Raw genomic sequence first — 15,481 nt, 5'->3', positions numbered from 1 at the left:
TTTTGAAACTGAAAGCTCCTAAAATATATTTTACAAATTGTAATACTTGAACAGCTTATTCCATTCCATTTTCCAGGGGGAGAAATAATAGCAGCCTTCCTGGTGTGAATGACAGTAAAATGGGTATTCTCTCAGACCCTATCATTTTCTTCTGATTGGTAGCAATTCACTGCAATTGTGCATAATAATATTGTTGGTGCTCCTCAATTGCCTTCACCATTCATTTCATCATTGGCTTTGATGGCCCTATTTATCCCATTACAAACTGGTTGTTGTAGCCACCAAATCCGCTATTATAGCCTAACCACTCTATAGAGCATATATTGGTATGGGAAACACATTTCATTTTGAAATTACTCTATTACTTTTTTTATATTGTGACAAATCATTGATGCACTGTGGCTTTAAGAGATGCATGTGTGTGCGAGCATAGACACCTTTGGGATGAGGCCTGATTAGATTTTGCAGTATGACGGTGTTGTACACAATATTAGCCGACCTACATGCTCACAGCGAGTCAATGATGCAACCGGCTGTGAGCTTGGAGATCTCAGAACGAGTGAGTGGGAGGGAGCACAGACAATAAACAAATAGGCCCCACTGAGCACTCAGGAGACACAGACACTGCCCTTGACATTTTGCCATGAAAAGAATGGGGCATCTTTTGATATTCCACGACAAAAATATCACATCATGGTGTTTTATGGACATGTAGCTATGATGACATTTCTTATGCATCTGGCTTTAGGCAAAATGGAGCAAAAACATTATATAAATAATTTAATTTATAACGATTTACGGCTTTAAATGTTTGCAACAGTAACAAAACTAAATATAATTTTGGTTACCATGAAGAAATACTTTTATCTGAGGTTAACTTTATTAGAGGTAATATATATATATATATATAAATAAATATTCCAACGTGGTTTAGTGCTTTACACATTTTCTCATATTATGCCTTTTTATTTTGTAGTTTGTGATGGAAATATTGGCCAAGTAAATAGGAAAAAAAGCTGCTACCTTTCCCTCATCCTCCTTATTCAGCATCATACCATAACTTCCACCTAACCAACAGATGCTCATTATGAAATGCATTTGCATAAACACCTTGTACTCATTGTCACCCTCGGCATAATCTCCACCATGTATAACTTCAACTTTCCAAAGAGACAAAGGAGAAGCACAACTGTTTGACCGGCAAATAGATTTGAGGGTCTACGTTCCAAGCTGTTGAACACGATTATTTGATATTCACCCATAACATAATCAGTCATTCATTGCCATTCCATTTAGAACGATTTCAAATTCCCACATTGGGAGCAGGTTGATGATATTAGTCCATAGTCCATACACAGATTATTATTTTTTGGGGACAGTGCACTGTACATAGTGAAACCCTAATATTAAATTATCCAGGACCATTTGTAATTGTGAGAGAAAAGCAACCTTTGGTTGCATTTGTAGGCCTACTACACTCTTGGAGTTAAACTGACACTAAAGGATCTTTGTAGTGCATATGAAGTGTGAGTGACAGAATGGAGTCCCAGTGAGATGGTAAAGATAAGATAATGTCACCATGCCTTTCTTTTGTCACATTATTCAGCTCTGACTTCTTCCTTTGTTATCTTTTGTGCGGTCCGTGTGTACGTCTCTCCCTCCCCGGAGTCGTCACTTGGCCACCGCATGGTGACTCACACACTGCAGAGAGCCTTCATCTGACTGACATATGGGATGAGTCACTCACACATAGCCATCTGATATGAGATATACCGCCTATCACAGTCTGTCTCACACACACACACACACACACACACACACACACACACACACACACACACACACACACACACACACACACACACACACACACACACACACACACACACACACACACACACACCTAAATCTAACCCCTAAATGCCTAATCCCCATCCTGAATATCTCTATCAATTTCTTATTGTTATATATTGTTATATATATATGTTTTCTCTGTTAGGCAATATGTATACAAGCAAATAATAATACAGAAACATTACTTTTCACAGCAGAAACATTTTAACTGGGTGTGGGGCATTAAACACGGGCCCTATATACTGCTGTCAGTCCAAACCTCCACACGGACAGAGCAACTGTTGCTCTGTCTCCACCTGTCAGTCTGTCCATTCCTCTTTTCAGCTGACACGCATGCATGCACATACACAGCACACACACGTACACACGCACGCACGCATGCACAGAAAGCCAGTCAAATGCTGACCAGTAAATAAAGTCTAGAGTATATTCAAACCAGACATGCAGATTTGGTACAGTAGACACATTTATAGTACACAACTGTGCAATGTGTCGATATTACATGTTAGTTACCTTAGTGATATTACCTGTCAGTAGTAACAGCTCATGCATCTTATCCTGTTTGTGTATGTATGGTATTACTTGGCTACGACCACAGCCAGGCAAGGAGGTCAGTGACTACTGCATTATCAAAGGCAAGACCACCAAGTTTCTGAACAGCTTCCACCCGGCTACCATCAGACTGTTGAACTAGGCCTGAACACCACCTGGCAGGCCTGCCACACTGAAAGAATTGGCTTTGATGGACTGTTTTTCCTATGCTGGATTACCTCCTTTGGGTGGATTGTTCCCCTATGAGAACTACTTTCCCTTTGTGGATCTACCATGTGGATTGTTACCTTATTGTGGACGTCATGCTGTTGTGCAGCTTATGTCTACATACAGTACCTGCTGCTATGTGGACCTTCCAATGCATTGCCACTATTTTGCACCTCATGTCTTCATACGCTTATTATTATGCTATGTGTATATACAGTATGTAGATATCCTTGATAGCTGAATGGTTAGAGAAGATTCCGAATCAGATTCACTTTATTGTCACTTAGTTGCACAGTCAGGTACATATATGTGAAAATATTACGCTCGGAAGCTCCAATATAATAAAAACATGAAATAAGACATGGTAAAAACCTAAAACCACTGAACAATAAAAACACAGGGCATTCAGTCAAAATGTGCATAGTGCAGTGTACTCAAAGTGCATAGTGCAGCAGCACATCTCATCACATGACTGTACAAGCCGGGCTATGCAGCCAATCACAGAAATCAAAGTGCATAGTGCAGTGAACTCAAAGTGCATAGTGCAGTGAACTCAAAGTGCATAGTGCAGTGAACTCAAAGTGCATAGTGCAGTGTACTCAAAGTGCATAGTGCAGTGAACTCAAAATGCAGAGTACGGAAGGTTATTGCACATTCATAGTCACTTTGCATTTAGCATACTGACAGCCTGCGGGAAACCAGCCCAGGCAAAGGTCCCAGGTTCGATTCCAGCCCTCATCAATGAGTAAAGTGTAAAACTGAAGACACTTAACTCCGAACTGCTCCATGCGTGCTTTGCACTATAAAATGCAGTACAGATTCATATGTGCAAAATTACCTAAGGGGTCAAATTATTATTATTTATATGAATTAAAATGTTCTCCTTGCTCTCCATCTCTGTGACCTTATACCTTCTTTCCTAAACAACAAAGTGATGGAGTTTGCTCAAAACTGTATTTCACCCACTGATTTACACCTGTAAACCTGTGATGTGACAATAAAATGTATTCTGATTACTTTAAATATGGTGTCCCTATTTTAATTTCATTATAGACACAAATTTAGAAAATTTCAAGTTTCAAAAAGTTGCAAACATAGAAGATCTGCAAGTTCACAGCATGTCATGTTGTGTTTTGTGCTTTTGTTCTTTTCTGTAAAAGGGCTATGCTTTCAGCCTATACCTTTTCGGTCCGATATGTGGTGTAATTTTATATTACCATATGAAATATTAATATTTTAAAAACATACAAAATCAAAAGGAAATAGATTCCTTATTTCTGACTTTGCCCATGCCCCTCAGCGACACACGTTTACAGACATAGGAGGAGATGGGACTTGAAAATGAAATTCAAAGGATGGGAGAAGGAGGGGGAGGAAGATGGAGGGATACAGCAGAAGGCAAGGAGGAGGGTAAGAAAGATCTTGTGGGAAGACACAGGAAGCAGGAGACTTCCTTGCTGTACTACTGTAGTGTGTGTGTGTGTGTGTGTGTGTGTGTGTGTGTGTGTGTGTGTGTGTGTGTGTGTGTGTGTGTGAGACAGAGGGGGATGGATGGGAAAGATGAAGACAGAGGGGGACACTGGACGAATGGGAAATATGAAGAAGCTACAATGACGTGACTATGATGAGGCCCATTTACAGGAGATTTTATTTTGGAGAGACACAAACTCTGACACACTGATGCTGTATGCATGCCATTACTGTCATTCAGTATTTCAACGGTTTGTTTGTTTTGTTGTTAATATCCTTACTTATCACAGTGTCACACAATAAATCATGCAAAAATAGCAGATCTATACGCAAACAACATGATCTTGTAGATCTGCTATATTCGCTACTTTGGAAATGTTAAGCGAAAGTGTTCATGCACAAAATGTTTTTAAGATGTGGTCGGCAGCTAAATAGCCTACATATAATTTTGGAGGTCCTTGACATGAAAAAGTTTGAGAACCACTGCTTCATAGAACCTGGTTTTGAAAAGTTCAGAGGGACAGACAGTAGGCTGACAGGAAATGGGGAGAGATGGGGGAGTGGCACGCAGCAAAGGCTGTCGGGATCGGGAGTCGAACCCACATCACACCAGCCAAGGTGCCTGGACCGCTGAGCCACGGCCCAGGTCTGAAAAGTTCTTTCTGGAATAAAAAATGGTTCCACTCCGAATAACCAATTTTCTTTGTGTGGGAGCAGTATGTGTGCAGGTTTAATTGTGGGTTGCTGCGTATTATTTGTGTATGTCCTTCCCTATTCCTCTGTGGCTTTTGTCCGTGCTTCTAAAGCTGAAATGTGTTGCTATGGAGACTGAGATGCGCGTGTAAAAAGGAATATGGAGAAATGTGGTTGTCATGACGGAGATGCTGAAGGATCACAGGGTTGAGAATGAGAGAGCGTGAGCTGCGGAACAGGCCGATAGGCAGGCTGGCAGGCAGGAATACAGGGAGACAGGCAGGGAGAGTTCTCTGCCTGTCTTTAGAATACAGGGAGACAGGCAGGGAGAGTTCTCTGCCTGTCTTTAGAATACAGGGAGACAGGCAGGGAGAGTTCTCTGCCTGTCTTTAGAATACAGGGAGACAGGCAGGGAGAGTTCTCTGCCTGTCTTTAGTGAAGTCCACTAAACTTTGAGTGATTTTCTTTCTCTTAGCCTGACTATCAGACTGAAGCAAGAGGAGCAGTCCACTCAGAGAGTGGGCATGGTCTATGCCATGGGCTGGATCCAGGCTGTTTCTCTTACACACGCACGCGCACATGCACTCACACACACACACACACACACACACACACACACACACACACACACACACACACACACACACACACACACACACACACACACACACACACACACACACACACACACACACACACACACACACAGTGTGCTCATGTGATGACAGGGGTTAAGCAACTGGCGACTGATAATATAGCTGTCTCATGTACTCCATCACATGATAATCACATTACACTGGCACTCCATTGCTTCCACTCTCTGTGTAATCTTGTTAAAATCCCAGTGATAGGTATCACAGTGACAAAGAGACAAATGGCACTGACTCTCTCTCGCACACGCGCGCGCACACACACACACACACACACACACACACACACACACACACACACACACACACACACACACACACACACACACACACACACACACACACACACACACACACACACACACACACACACACACACACACACACACACACACACACACACACACACACACAATATTACCAGAAACACATAAAGAGCTAGCTCTGAGTCAATGACCCCCTTTTCCACCAAAATAACTTTGGTCTAGAACTGCTGGTTCTGTTCTTTATTTTTTATGATTTATATCACATCTGCATCTTCCAACCTGAAAAGTGACATGCCCACTTTGGTTCCCACTTCAGGGCAAGAAGAAGTATTTTTGGTTCCAAATCCAGTTCCGAACCCAATTAATTAATTTGTTTCAAGATTAGGCTCATAAATTGATGAGCCTTATAGTTCATCCTTCTTTTATGTTGGCAGAAGGACAGTAATACTAATCAACAGGGCTAGGTTAAGCTATTCCCCCCCCTGGTGGTTACATTGAAAACTACATGTGATTCAGGCGATACATCAGGTTCTCACATTTTTGGATTCAAATGACTTGGGTCTATTTGCTTCCATTTATGCACTCTCAGAGTTAGACCAGGAACCTTGAGTGTCCCTGGGCATAGTCTAACAAAATATTCCATCCATTCAGGGATATTTACATATCTCCGTAATTATTTTGCGGGTGCTTAATGCAAGCTGCTCATGTTGACTTAAACAATGACCATAATCAACCACAAAATGCAGAAAGATTATTATTATGCTACATTGAGTGTAATCCCTTGATCCTAAATATACACATGGTATCACCAGTATCGCTAATTTAAGACTAAGAGAGTGTAAAAATTGATCCAAATTCCAAATAGGGCCATTTTGTACACTGTGGTGTTACATTTTTTGTGACAAACTAGGCAGCTACCTTAATTACAAATAAATGGTCTGGCCTGCAGCTACTGACCTGGCTCAGGCTGAACAGAGCCCGGCTTTCATTTGTCAGCTTTGAGGCTGCCTGACATATTATGCATTAGTCATTTATATGAATGTTCCCAGTTCCCCAAGCTCTCCCAGTGCCCTCCGGTACACAACTGAATCAAAAGACCTGGATTTAATTATCTGAAAGTATCTTGTAATTAAAGAGAGGGAGAAAAAAATCCTGACAGGAAATAATGTCTGGGGTGGGTTAAAGTACTTGTCCACTCCACCAGCGGTTTCACTGCATCGTCCCGGTGTGGGCTCCTCACTGGCAGGTGCAATAGCAGTGGCAACACAGTAATGTGTGGGGAGGATTACAGCTAAAATTGGGGTAGGATAATATTGGCTATATATATATATAGTCGATAAAATATAAAAATATAAAAAATATAGGCCTAACGTGAACCTCTGCCCCTTCAAATATTGACAAATTACATTTTTGATTTAGTTAGTGAAATATCCCTTTAATAATATAAAGACTATAAAGCTCGTCTGGGTTTTTTCTTAATTTATTTTACAAATAAAGACTACATGTCTTGATGGATGAGAACAATCAGTGTCATATGGACATTTGAGCGTATCAGCTATACGGTAGCTTTTGTTATCAACGTGTAAAGAAAAGATTCAATATTCGATCCCCCTCCGAATGAGATCTGTCTGCCCTAATGTGACAGAGTGATGAAACACCAGTGCGTTCCTAATAAGTGTGTCTCCATCTGACAGGCCATGGATGCTTGTGACCCTGGGGACCAATTTGAGTGGTACACCCACACATGGTGCCTGTGCAGAATTTCCATCAACCCTCCCTCCAGTGCACTGGGGCAGTGGTGGAAGAAGTACTTTTACTTAAGTAAAAGTAGCAATACCACGACAATATAAAAATAATGTTACATTGTTGTTATAAGTGAAGGTCCCCTATTAAAGGTTTTACTTTACTTAAACACTTAAAGATATTACAAAATTACGAAAGTATTGGCAACATAATCTATTATGAAAAACGTTTTCGAAAATAGCCGATCTACATGCTCACAACATGTCGCAATGCTTTGTGAGTTGCAGATTGGCTATTTTCAAATATCTGATTGTTTGTGGAGTAAGACGTATAATATTTGCCAGTACCAGTAGCCTAATTACTCATGTACCAAAATTGTACTGAAGTACAGTATTTGAGTAAATGTACTTCGTTATTTTCTACCAGTGTGCCGGGTTAAGCCGGAGGTGGCGGGTTAAAGCCCAGTTGTCTTGGCAACCAGTGATGCCATCTGTCAAGGTCCTGTGCAGTGAACCACAGCGTGTAGCTTCGATATGCTTTTTAACCCAGTCTGATTTCCACACACACCTCCATTGTGACTTTTATTTAAAGGTAGGGTAAGTGATGCTGTTTTGTTTCTGATAGTACTTGCTAGAGTACGATCTCTAGAGTGTTTGTTAACAGGGGTCTCCATGTCTCTCCAGCTCTTAAAAAAATGTCACGTTGGAATACCAATTTTATCAAGTTAGCTAGGAGACAGAACTCCCACAGGATACAGAATTAATCAAGTCCAATTTAAAGTGATGACCTAAAGAGCTTTAACCTTAAAACAAACCCATATCACTTGCCCTATTTTAACAACAGTGTACTTGATAAAAGTATCCGAGTTCTGGTTTAAAACATTTAACTTGTGTATTGAAAGGTATACAAATTACAACGTATGTTGTCTTTTCAATATCAATGCATCACTGTATTAAAATATAGACATATCCCCCAAAAAATCTAAAGATTTTCCAGATTTTACTCAAGTAAATGTACTTCTACTTCCAATCTGATGATTTCCACCCCCACCTCTATTGTGTTTTTAATTTAAGGAGGGGGATGGGTTGAGGTCAGAGGTAACATGGCTGTTCCATTTGCCTAAATCCTAACATATATTCTGTAGCTATGAGACGGTTGCTTGGTTGGTTATATTCTGTAGCTATGAGAGAGGGTTGCTTGGTTGGTTATATTCTGTAGCTATGAGAGGGTTGCTTGGTTGGTTATATTCTGTAGCTATATGAGAGGGTTGCTTGGTTGGTTATATTCTGTAGCTATGAGGGGGTTGCTTGGTTATATTCTGTAGCTATATGAGAGGGTTGCTTGGTTGGTTATATTCTGTAGCTATATGAGAGGGTTGCTTGGTTGGTTATATTCTGTAGCTATATGAGAGGGTTGGTTATATTCTGTAGCTATATGAGGGGGTTGCTTGGTTGGTTATATTCTGTAGCTATGAGGGGGTTGCTTGGTTGGTTATATTCTGTAGCTATGAGAGGGTTGCTTGGTTGGTTATATTCTGTAGCTATGAGAGGGTTGCTTGGTTGGTTATATTCTGTAGCTATGAGAGGGTTGCTTGGTTGGTTATATTCTGTAGCTATGAGAGGGTTGCTTGGTTGGTTATATTCTGTAGCTATGAGGGGGTTGCTTGGTTGGTTATATTCTGTAGCTATGAGAGGGTTGCTTGGTTGGTTATATTCTGTAGCTATGAGAGGGTTGCTTGGTTGGTTATATTCTGTAGCTATGAGAGGGTTGCTTGGTTGGTTATATTCTGTAGCTATGAGAGGGTTGCTTGGTTGCCAAAAATAACGGATCTACTGTACAAGTTAACAATGTGTCATTAAGCTTATCACTTATCAGTAAAGGCTTAAAGGGTTAGTTCAGATTTTTGCACTTAAAAGCTGTAGGAAATATACTGGCCATTACTAAATACTTGTAATTAATATAGTGGTTGCAAAGGTAATAAGTGATTGCGTGAGTCGCCCGTGGTGAGAGTTCTGGTCTGCTTTTGTTGAATATAGTTCTGGGCATTTGGGAGTAACTGGGGGCCACGCATAAATAAATAAAAATCCACAAAACTAGCATCATTTGTATTGTTGACCTATTTCTACCATATCGTGCAACTGGTTCAACTATGACCCCTCTGCCACAAGGAACTATGGTTTAGTGCTGCTGCATGGTGTAGTGATACCGGACACAACAAATAGTTCCAAGTGACAGAGGGTTCTAAATTGAACAAATGTTGCCAAAAAGCCAAAGGACAACAATACAATTTACGCTAGTTTTCTGGATTTATATATTCTTAATGCGTGGCCCCCAGACCCCACAAAATGACTGGAACTACTTAATATTCACCAAAACAAAACCAGAACTCCCACCACGGGACTTAGGGAATAAATTAATCTCTTTACAACCATTATATTAATACCAGTAAGACGCCTGAGGGCGAGTGTAACCGAGGCCTTCGTAACAGCGAGGTTGCATGCACTGGCCATATATGGAGTGTGTCTTGAGTGTACAGGGTTTGATGAGGTCAAACCCTGCACAAATAACTTTGGGCCAGGCCCATCTAGAGTTTAAATGGACAGGTATCAGTCAAAAGGGAGAAGGATGGAAGGAGGAAGGATGGATGGGGAAGGATCAACATATATGGACATATCCATACAGTATACTAATATTGATGACATCAGGGATCTCCATATATGGGCTTAATTGCGATAGCAGGTCGCTTTTACGATGATCCCTGATTTACTATCATCCCTGATGATATAGTGATGTCACGAGACCTGGGCACAATATATGGGGGCTTTCCCCTGCATGAATGGGGATTTTGAGTGACAAAAACGATGTCATAGTAATGTCATGAGACCTGGGCACAATATATGGGGTCTTTCCTCATGTATGGGGATTTTGAGTGATTTCATAGTTAACTGCGACCTTTGGTCGCAATTAACCATTAATTAAATAAGTTCCTATACAGCTTTAAGTAAAAAATCTGAACTACCCTTTAAAGTAAATATAAAGCTTTAAAAACATCATTGGTGTGATTATTTGATACAAAAATGACTATTATAACTATAAATGGCAATTTACACAACACATTTCATTCAAAGCAAATATAAATAAAATAAAGAACGGTTATAAACTCCTGGTTGTCTGTCTTGCCTTTAGGATACAGGTTACATTCCAGATGTTCAGAAACTATTCATTAACTCAGTGTGCATACTCATGAGTCACTGTAAAATGGTTTAACAGGCCTTTAAAACATCCGTAGTGTGTGTACCTACTTTACATACAAATGCCCATTGATTCTCCCAGACACAGGATGTGAATCATGCCCAGCTCGTCAGAATCCTTGTTACTTCTATCTATTTTTCTCGCACAGGAAAAATAGTGGTTCTTTCCTAGATTCCACGAAGAACCATCAAGTACTGTACTGTACAACCACTATTTAAAGAATTGATAATAATATTCTATTTTCTATTCTATTTTCTTTGGCGGAAATAGAAATGGTTCCTTTCACCACTTAAATGCAAGCATCCCAATATTGGGCATGTCTTGATTGGTAGATATTCGCCAAAAAGAACACATCTGTGCCGCCCTCATGTAGAAGAGTGTATTGTCAGTAAGTATAAACACATTCCTTCAATAAAGATCCCCATACTGTACATGTACCTTTTTTACTTTCTTTATATGATGATTTCCCTTTTTTTTTTTAGAAGTGTATATTTGTACGTCTTTAAATGTTCTGATGAATTGAAAAAGGTGGACCCTGTTGTAAACAATTAAGTATAAATGCTTAATCATGGTTCGCCCACAAAGTAACATATTTTGTGTTGACTTGTGCTTTCGTTTGAAATGTACCCATTCTGCATACTGTGAAATATAAATTTCAATTAAAATTACTCAAGTAACTCTCACATGTTACACAATAAAAGAACAATGCAATATTGGAACCACTTCACTCCAGGTTTACAAACAATCAATAATCATCCAATCCAACGACACTCTCATCACTGATAAGCCTGATGTGGCCAATTACTTAAACATATTTTTGAAATTTGATGTATGATGAGAGTTCCCCTACTACTCTCACTGTTCAGCTTGGGTCTGTGTAAACACAAACATTGAAGACAAAAGTGTATAAACACAAACATTAAAGACAGCACTTTTGTGGAAGGGGGGGCAACGTTGACATTTATGAATGAATCGTGACGTATAGGACATGACACGTGACGTAGATGTACCACAAGAACAGCACAGGGTACTACGATAGGAGCCAACAAATCATATCAATGCTGGAGGGGTATACTACCCGGAAGACTTTGTCGTTCTTCCGGGTGCTTCAAAACGCCACTGAGCAACTTCCATTGAAGTGAATAGCTGTCGCTCCTCAATCCGTTCTCCAGATATTTTATAACTATATGGTGTAAACGCAAACATTGAAGACAAAAGTAATGACGCAAATTATGATTGGCCGGAATGAGATGATGTACAGTATGATGACGTATGATGATAAGAGCGCCCCTCACTTCACACAGGTGTGATTTTTAAAAACATAGCCACAACTTTGGTTAACAAACTGCCCTCCCACTCTGGGCGTTTTGGTGTAGACTAGAGCACATCAAAGCTTTCTACTAAAACCTGTAGGTTATGCTAGGTTAACCATAGCTACAATTATCACCCACTCTCCATCAAACAGGGACAGGTCCCTCAAAATTTCAAACTTTCTAAAGTAACCCCCCTGCACAAGAAAGGCAGAAAATTAGACCCCGGCAACTACCACTCTATTCTATTCTTGGCGCCATCTCGAAAGTGATTGAAATAAGTCAGGTCAAAAAGTATCTTGCAAAAAAAGGGGGAAAAATTGCATGTGTATTTGAGCGACCAGATCAAACATGAGGTGGATGCTGTGTGGATGGAAAGAATAATGCAAACATAACTAAATAGGACATGGAGGCAAGCAGGGAGTGGAGGCACGGACAGCAGGTCTGCCTCCTCTGGATCTCTCAGTGTGAATGGCAGGGACATTGCTTTTATATCTCTCTGGAGGCACCGGGCCCAGGTGCTCTCCAATGAGCAATCAAGATGGAATGCCCCACCCAGGCTCACCTATAGAGGGTATGCGCTTGAGATCATCGTACCTGGCAAAAAAATAATTTCTGGCCTTGACAGCCCATTCATCCAAACAGAAAAGTCCTATCAGATTGCATTAAACAATGTTAAACTCACCAACATTGCAGCTGTACGAAAAGCTTGAATTATCCTTTATCTGCAAAGTTTTTGTTTCATAAAAATCCACCATAGAAACGTTATGAGCTACTTTCTGTCAAGAAATGCCCTGCATTTGATTATGTTTCTAAGTGTCAAAGTTTGGAAGTGCTTGTTTTCAATAACACAACATTTTGCTGCCTCCTGCATTATGTGACATTTAGAAACAGGTGGTACGCTGGACGGTTGAGTGATTTCCAATGAGTGCTTCTAAACTCCAACACTCCATGCTGCTCAATGTTTTGCCACTTAGTCTAGATGAGGGGGGCGTGTCCTGATGGGAAAATCATGCATGTGCATACTCTCTATAGGGAGACAATTAGGCAGGTGCTCCCTAACCACTACACATAATGTGTGTCACCTTAATGTCGTGGTCCCACTATAGGAACCACGGCTCCACACTTAACATGAAATTAATGAAATACAAGTTAATCAAACAATCTATTTGAGTGACCACATCAAACATGAGGTGGATGCTGACAAATACTGTGGCATGGTCATGCTGGACCTCCAAAAGGCAACACGTTGTGAGCTTGCAGATCAGCTATTTGTTTAACATATGACACGTCGTACGGCGAAGCATACGCCAGGCTTCCCTTTTGTTCGTACACAGTCAACACAGAGTCAGACAGTCAGACAGACACACATGGCTCCTCTATGCAAAATAAACAATGTACACAACCCGACTTTACGATAATAAGGGACAGTATGTCGGGACACGCTGTTGTCATGTTGATAAGCTTCATGTTGTGCAGCAGCAGTGCCAGTCCTGTTGTCATGTTGATAAGCTTCATGTTGTGCAGCAGCAGTGCCATCCGCAATGCTTTGCACTCCTCCCAAAATCTGTACCCGTAAAAAGTCGGTGGCCGGTGCTGTGACAGACGGCATCGCACACGAGCAACTTGCTCCAGCACCCGGAAAACAAATACAAGCACAGCGGCCAATGATAAGAGTGCAAAGCATCCAAAGCATGCCCTTTTACAACTTTAACTTTTTAGTTCGCTCCACATTTGAAACGGAGAAGCCGAACCATTAATGTCAGGTTTTCTCAGTAGTAAACTCCTATCCTCCTCCTGTCAACCGCCCTCCTCCTCCCAGCAATGAGCAGCAGCATGGAATCCTCCCTCGTTTGAGTAAGGACACGCTGTGATTAGCCACAATGGCCAGTGCACTTGTGCAAGACGTGCTGTGATTGGCCAGTAGTAGCTACTTTGAGTGGCAGTCAGTGGGAAATGCTCTCACCACAGAATTTACTAGTATTCTGCCATAATAATCATTCTGGGCGGCCCCAGCTGTTGGTATGCAGAAGCGCTTCCCGGCACTTGATTGACAGCACATAATGAATTTTGACGACGCATGCGCACTGGCGCACCACATGTGCAGCCCTGACTATGACACAGAAAGATGATATTACCTAACTAGGTTCCATCCTGGAGGCAAATATTTGAAATGGGACATGACCAAAGCATTTCCGGGGGTCCCCAGCCAAAAAACCTTGAGAACCCCTGGTCTAGAGGGGTGGGCGAGGAGCTTGGAGCAAGCGCTGGAGAAATATTGATTCACCGATCAGAACCACTATAGGCCTAGTCTAATGTCACAATTAAACTACTACAAAACACCACTGTGACCAATTGGCATTAACACTTGTTACATAACACAATAAATAGCCTATATATTTTACAAACAGGCATTTCTGCAGCAATACAACAACTCAGTGTGGTGAATCAACTTGAAATAAACCAGGTAAACTATTTACTGTACACAAACTTTACAGCAGGTAAACCAATCAGAGATGGACATGTACATTTAAGATTGCAAGACCTTTTTACATCAAACTTCACAAAAACATATATAGGAATTCAAAAATAATGAACTGCAATGAAAGTCTTGGTGAAAGAATACATACCAACGATGCTACAACTGGCAGAAGATTTCAGCAGATGTTTGAAGATGAGTTCTAGTCTGCATGCGTCATGGAATGTTCTTCTTGTGCTAGACTAGATGCCTATGCCTATGGAGCTGTCCCTGATTGCTTGTGTGTTCATTTGCCGCTGCTGCATACATCCGCTTTCTTTCTTCTGCACCGGGTGTCCATAAGGACATGTTCCACATTTTGGTCTTTTTTGCAAGTGTTGCATAGTCCATCTGGGACTTCTGGGTGTTTCCCCATTTTTGCCAAACCCAGGCCAGTCCACAATGCCCCATCCTATGTCTGGTCATAAACTGTCTGCCTTCTCTCTACCCCAGGTAGCACTCCCCTTTCTTGACACTATTCTGGATTTTGAATTAATGCCTTCCCTTATTTTCCCTTTCCCACTGCTCCTGCCATCCAGCTGTTATTTCTTTTTAATGATAGATCTGTCATGGAATGTTTGCAATCAAATGTAGTACACTTCCTGAAAGAGGTCACATGACATGTGTCACATGACAAAACCTAAGCCTACTTCATGTATTTCTTAAAGAGACACTACCTGCCATAGGAAACAATGAATTCACATATTTTCAAAATAGAACGCACATGGGACATACTGTCCCACTGAGCCCTTTTTTAGTTTAATAGACATCTAAATGGCCGTCTAAAAATGAACGTTTTTTTTAGATTAGACATTGAAACAACGTTGTTTCAACGTCTAGCCTATATAGACAAGTCTATATCGACGTTTAAAAAACTGCTAATCAACGTTAGACCACTAAAATACTTTCATTTTTAGACGGACGTCTAATAGTTAAATACGGTAGACGACTATTGCTCAGTGGGGT

The sequence above is a fragment of the Protomyctophum bolini genome, assembly GCF_963924005.1.
Source record: "Protomyctophum bolini genome assembly, chromosome: 1".
Taxonomy (NCBI): Eukaryota; Metazoa; Chordata; class Actinopteri; order Myctophiformes; family Myctophidae; genus Protomyctophum; species Protomyctophum bolini.
Note: the sequence above shows the minus strand (reverse complement) of the source record.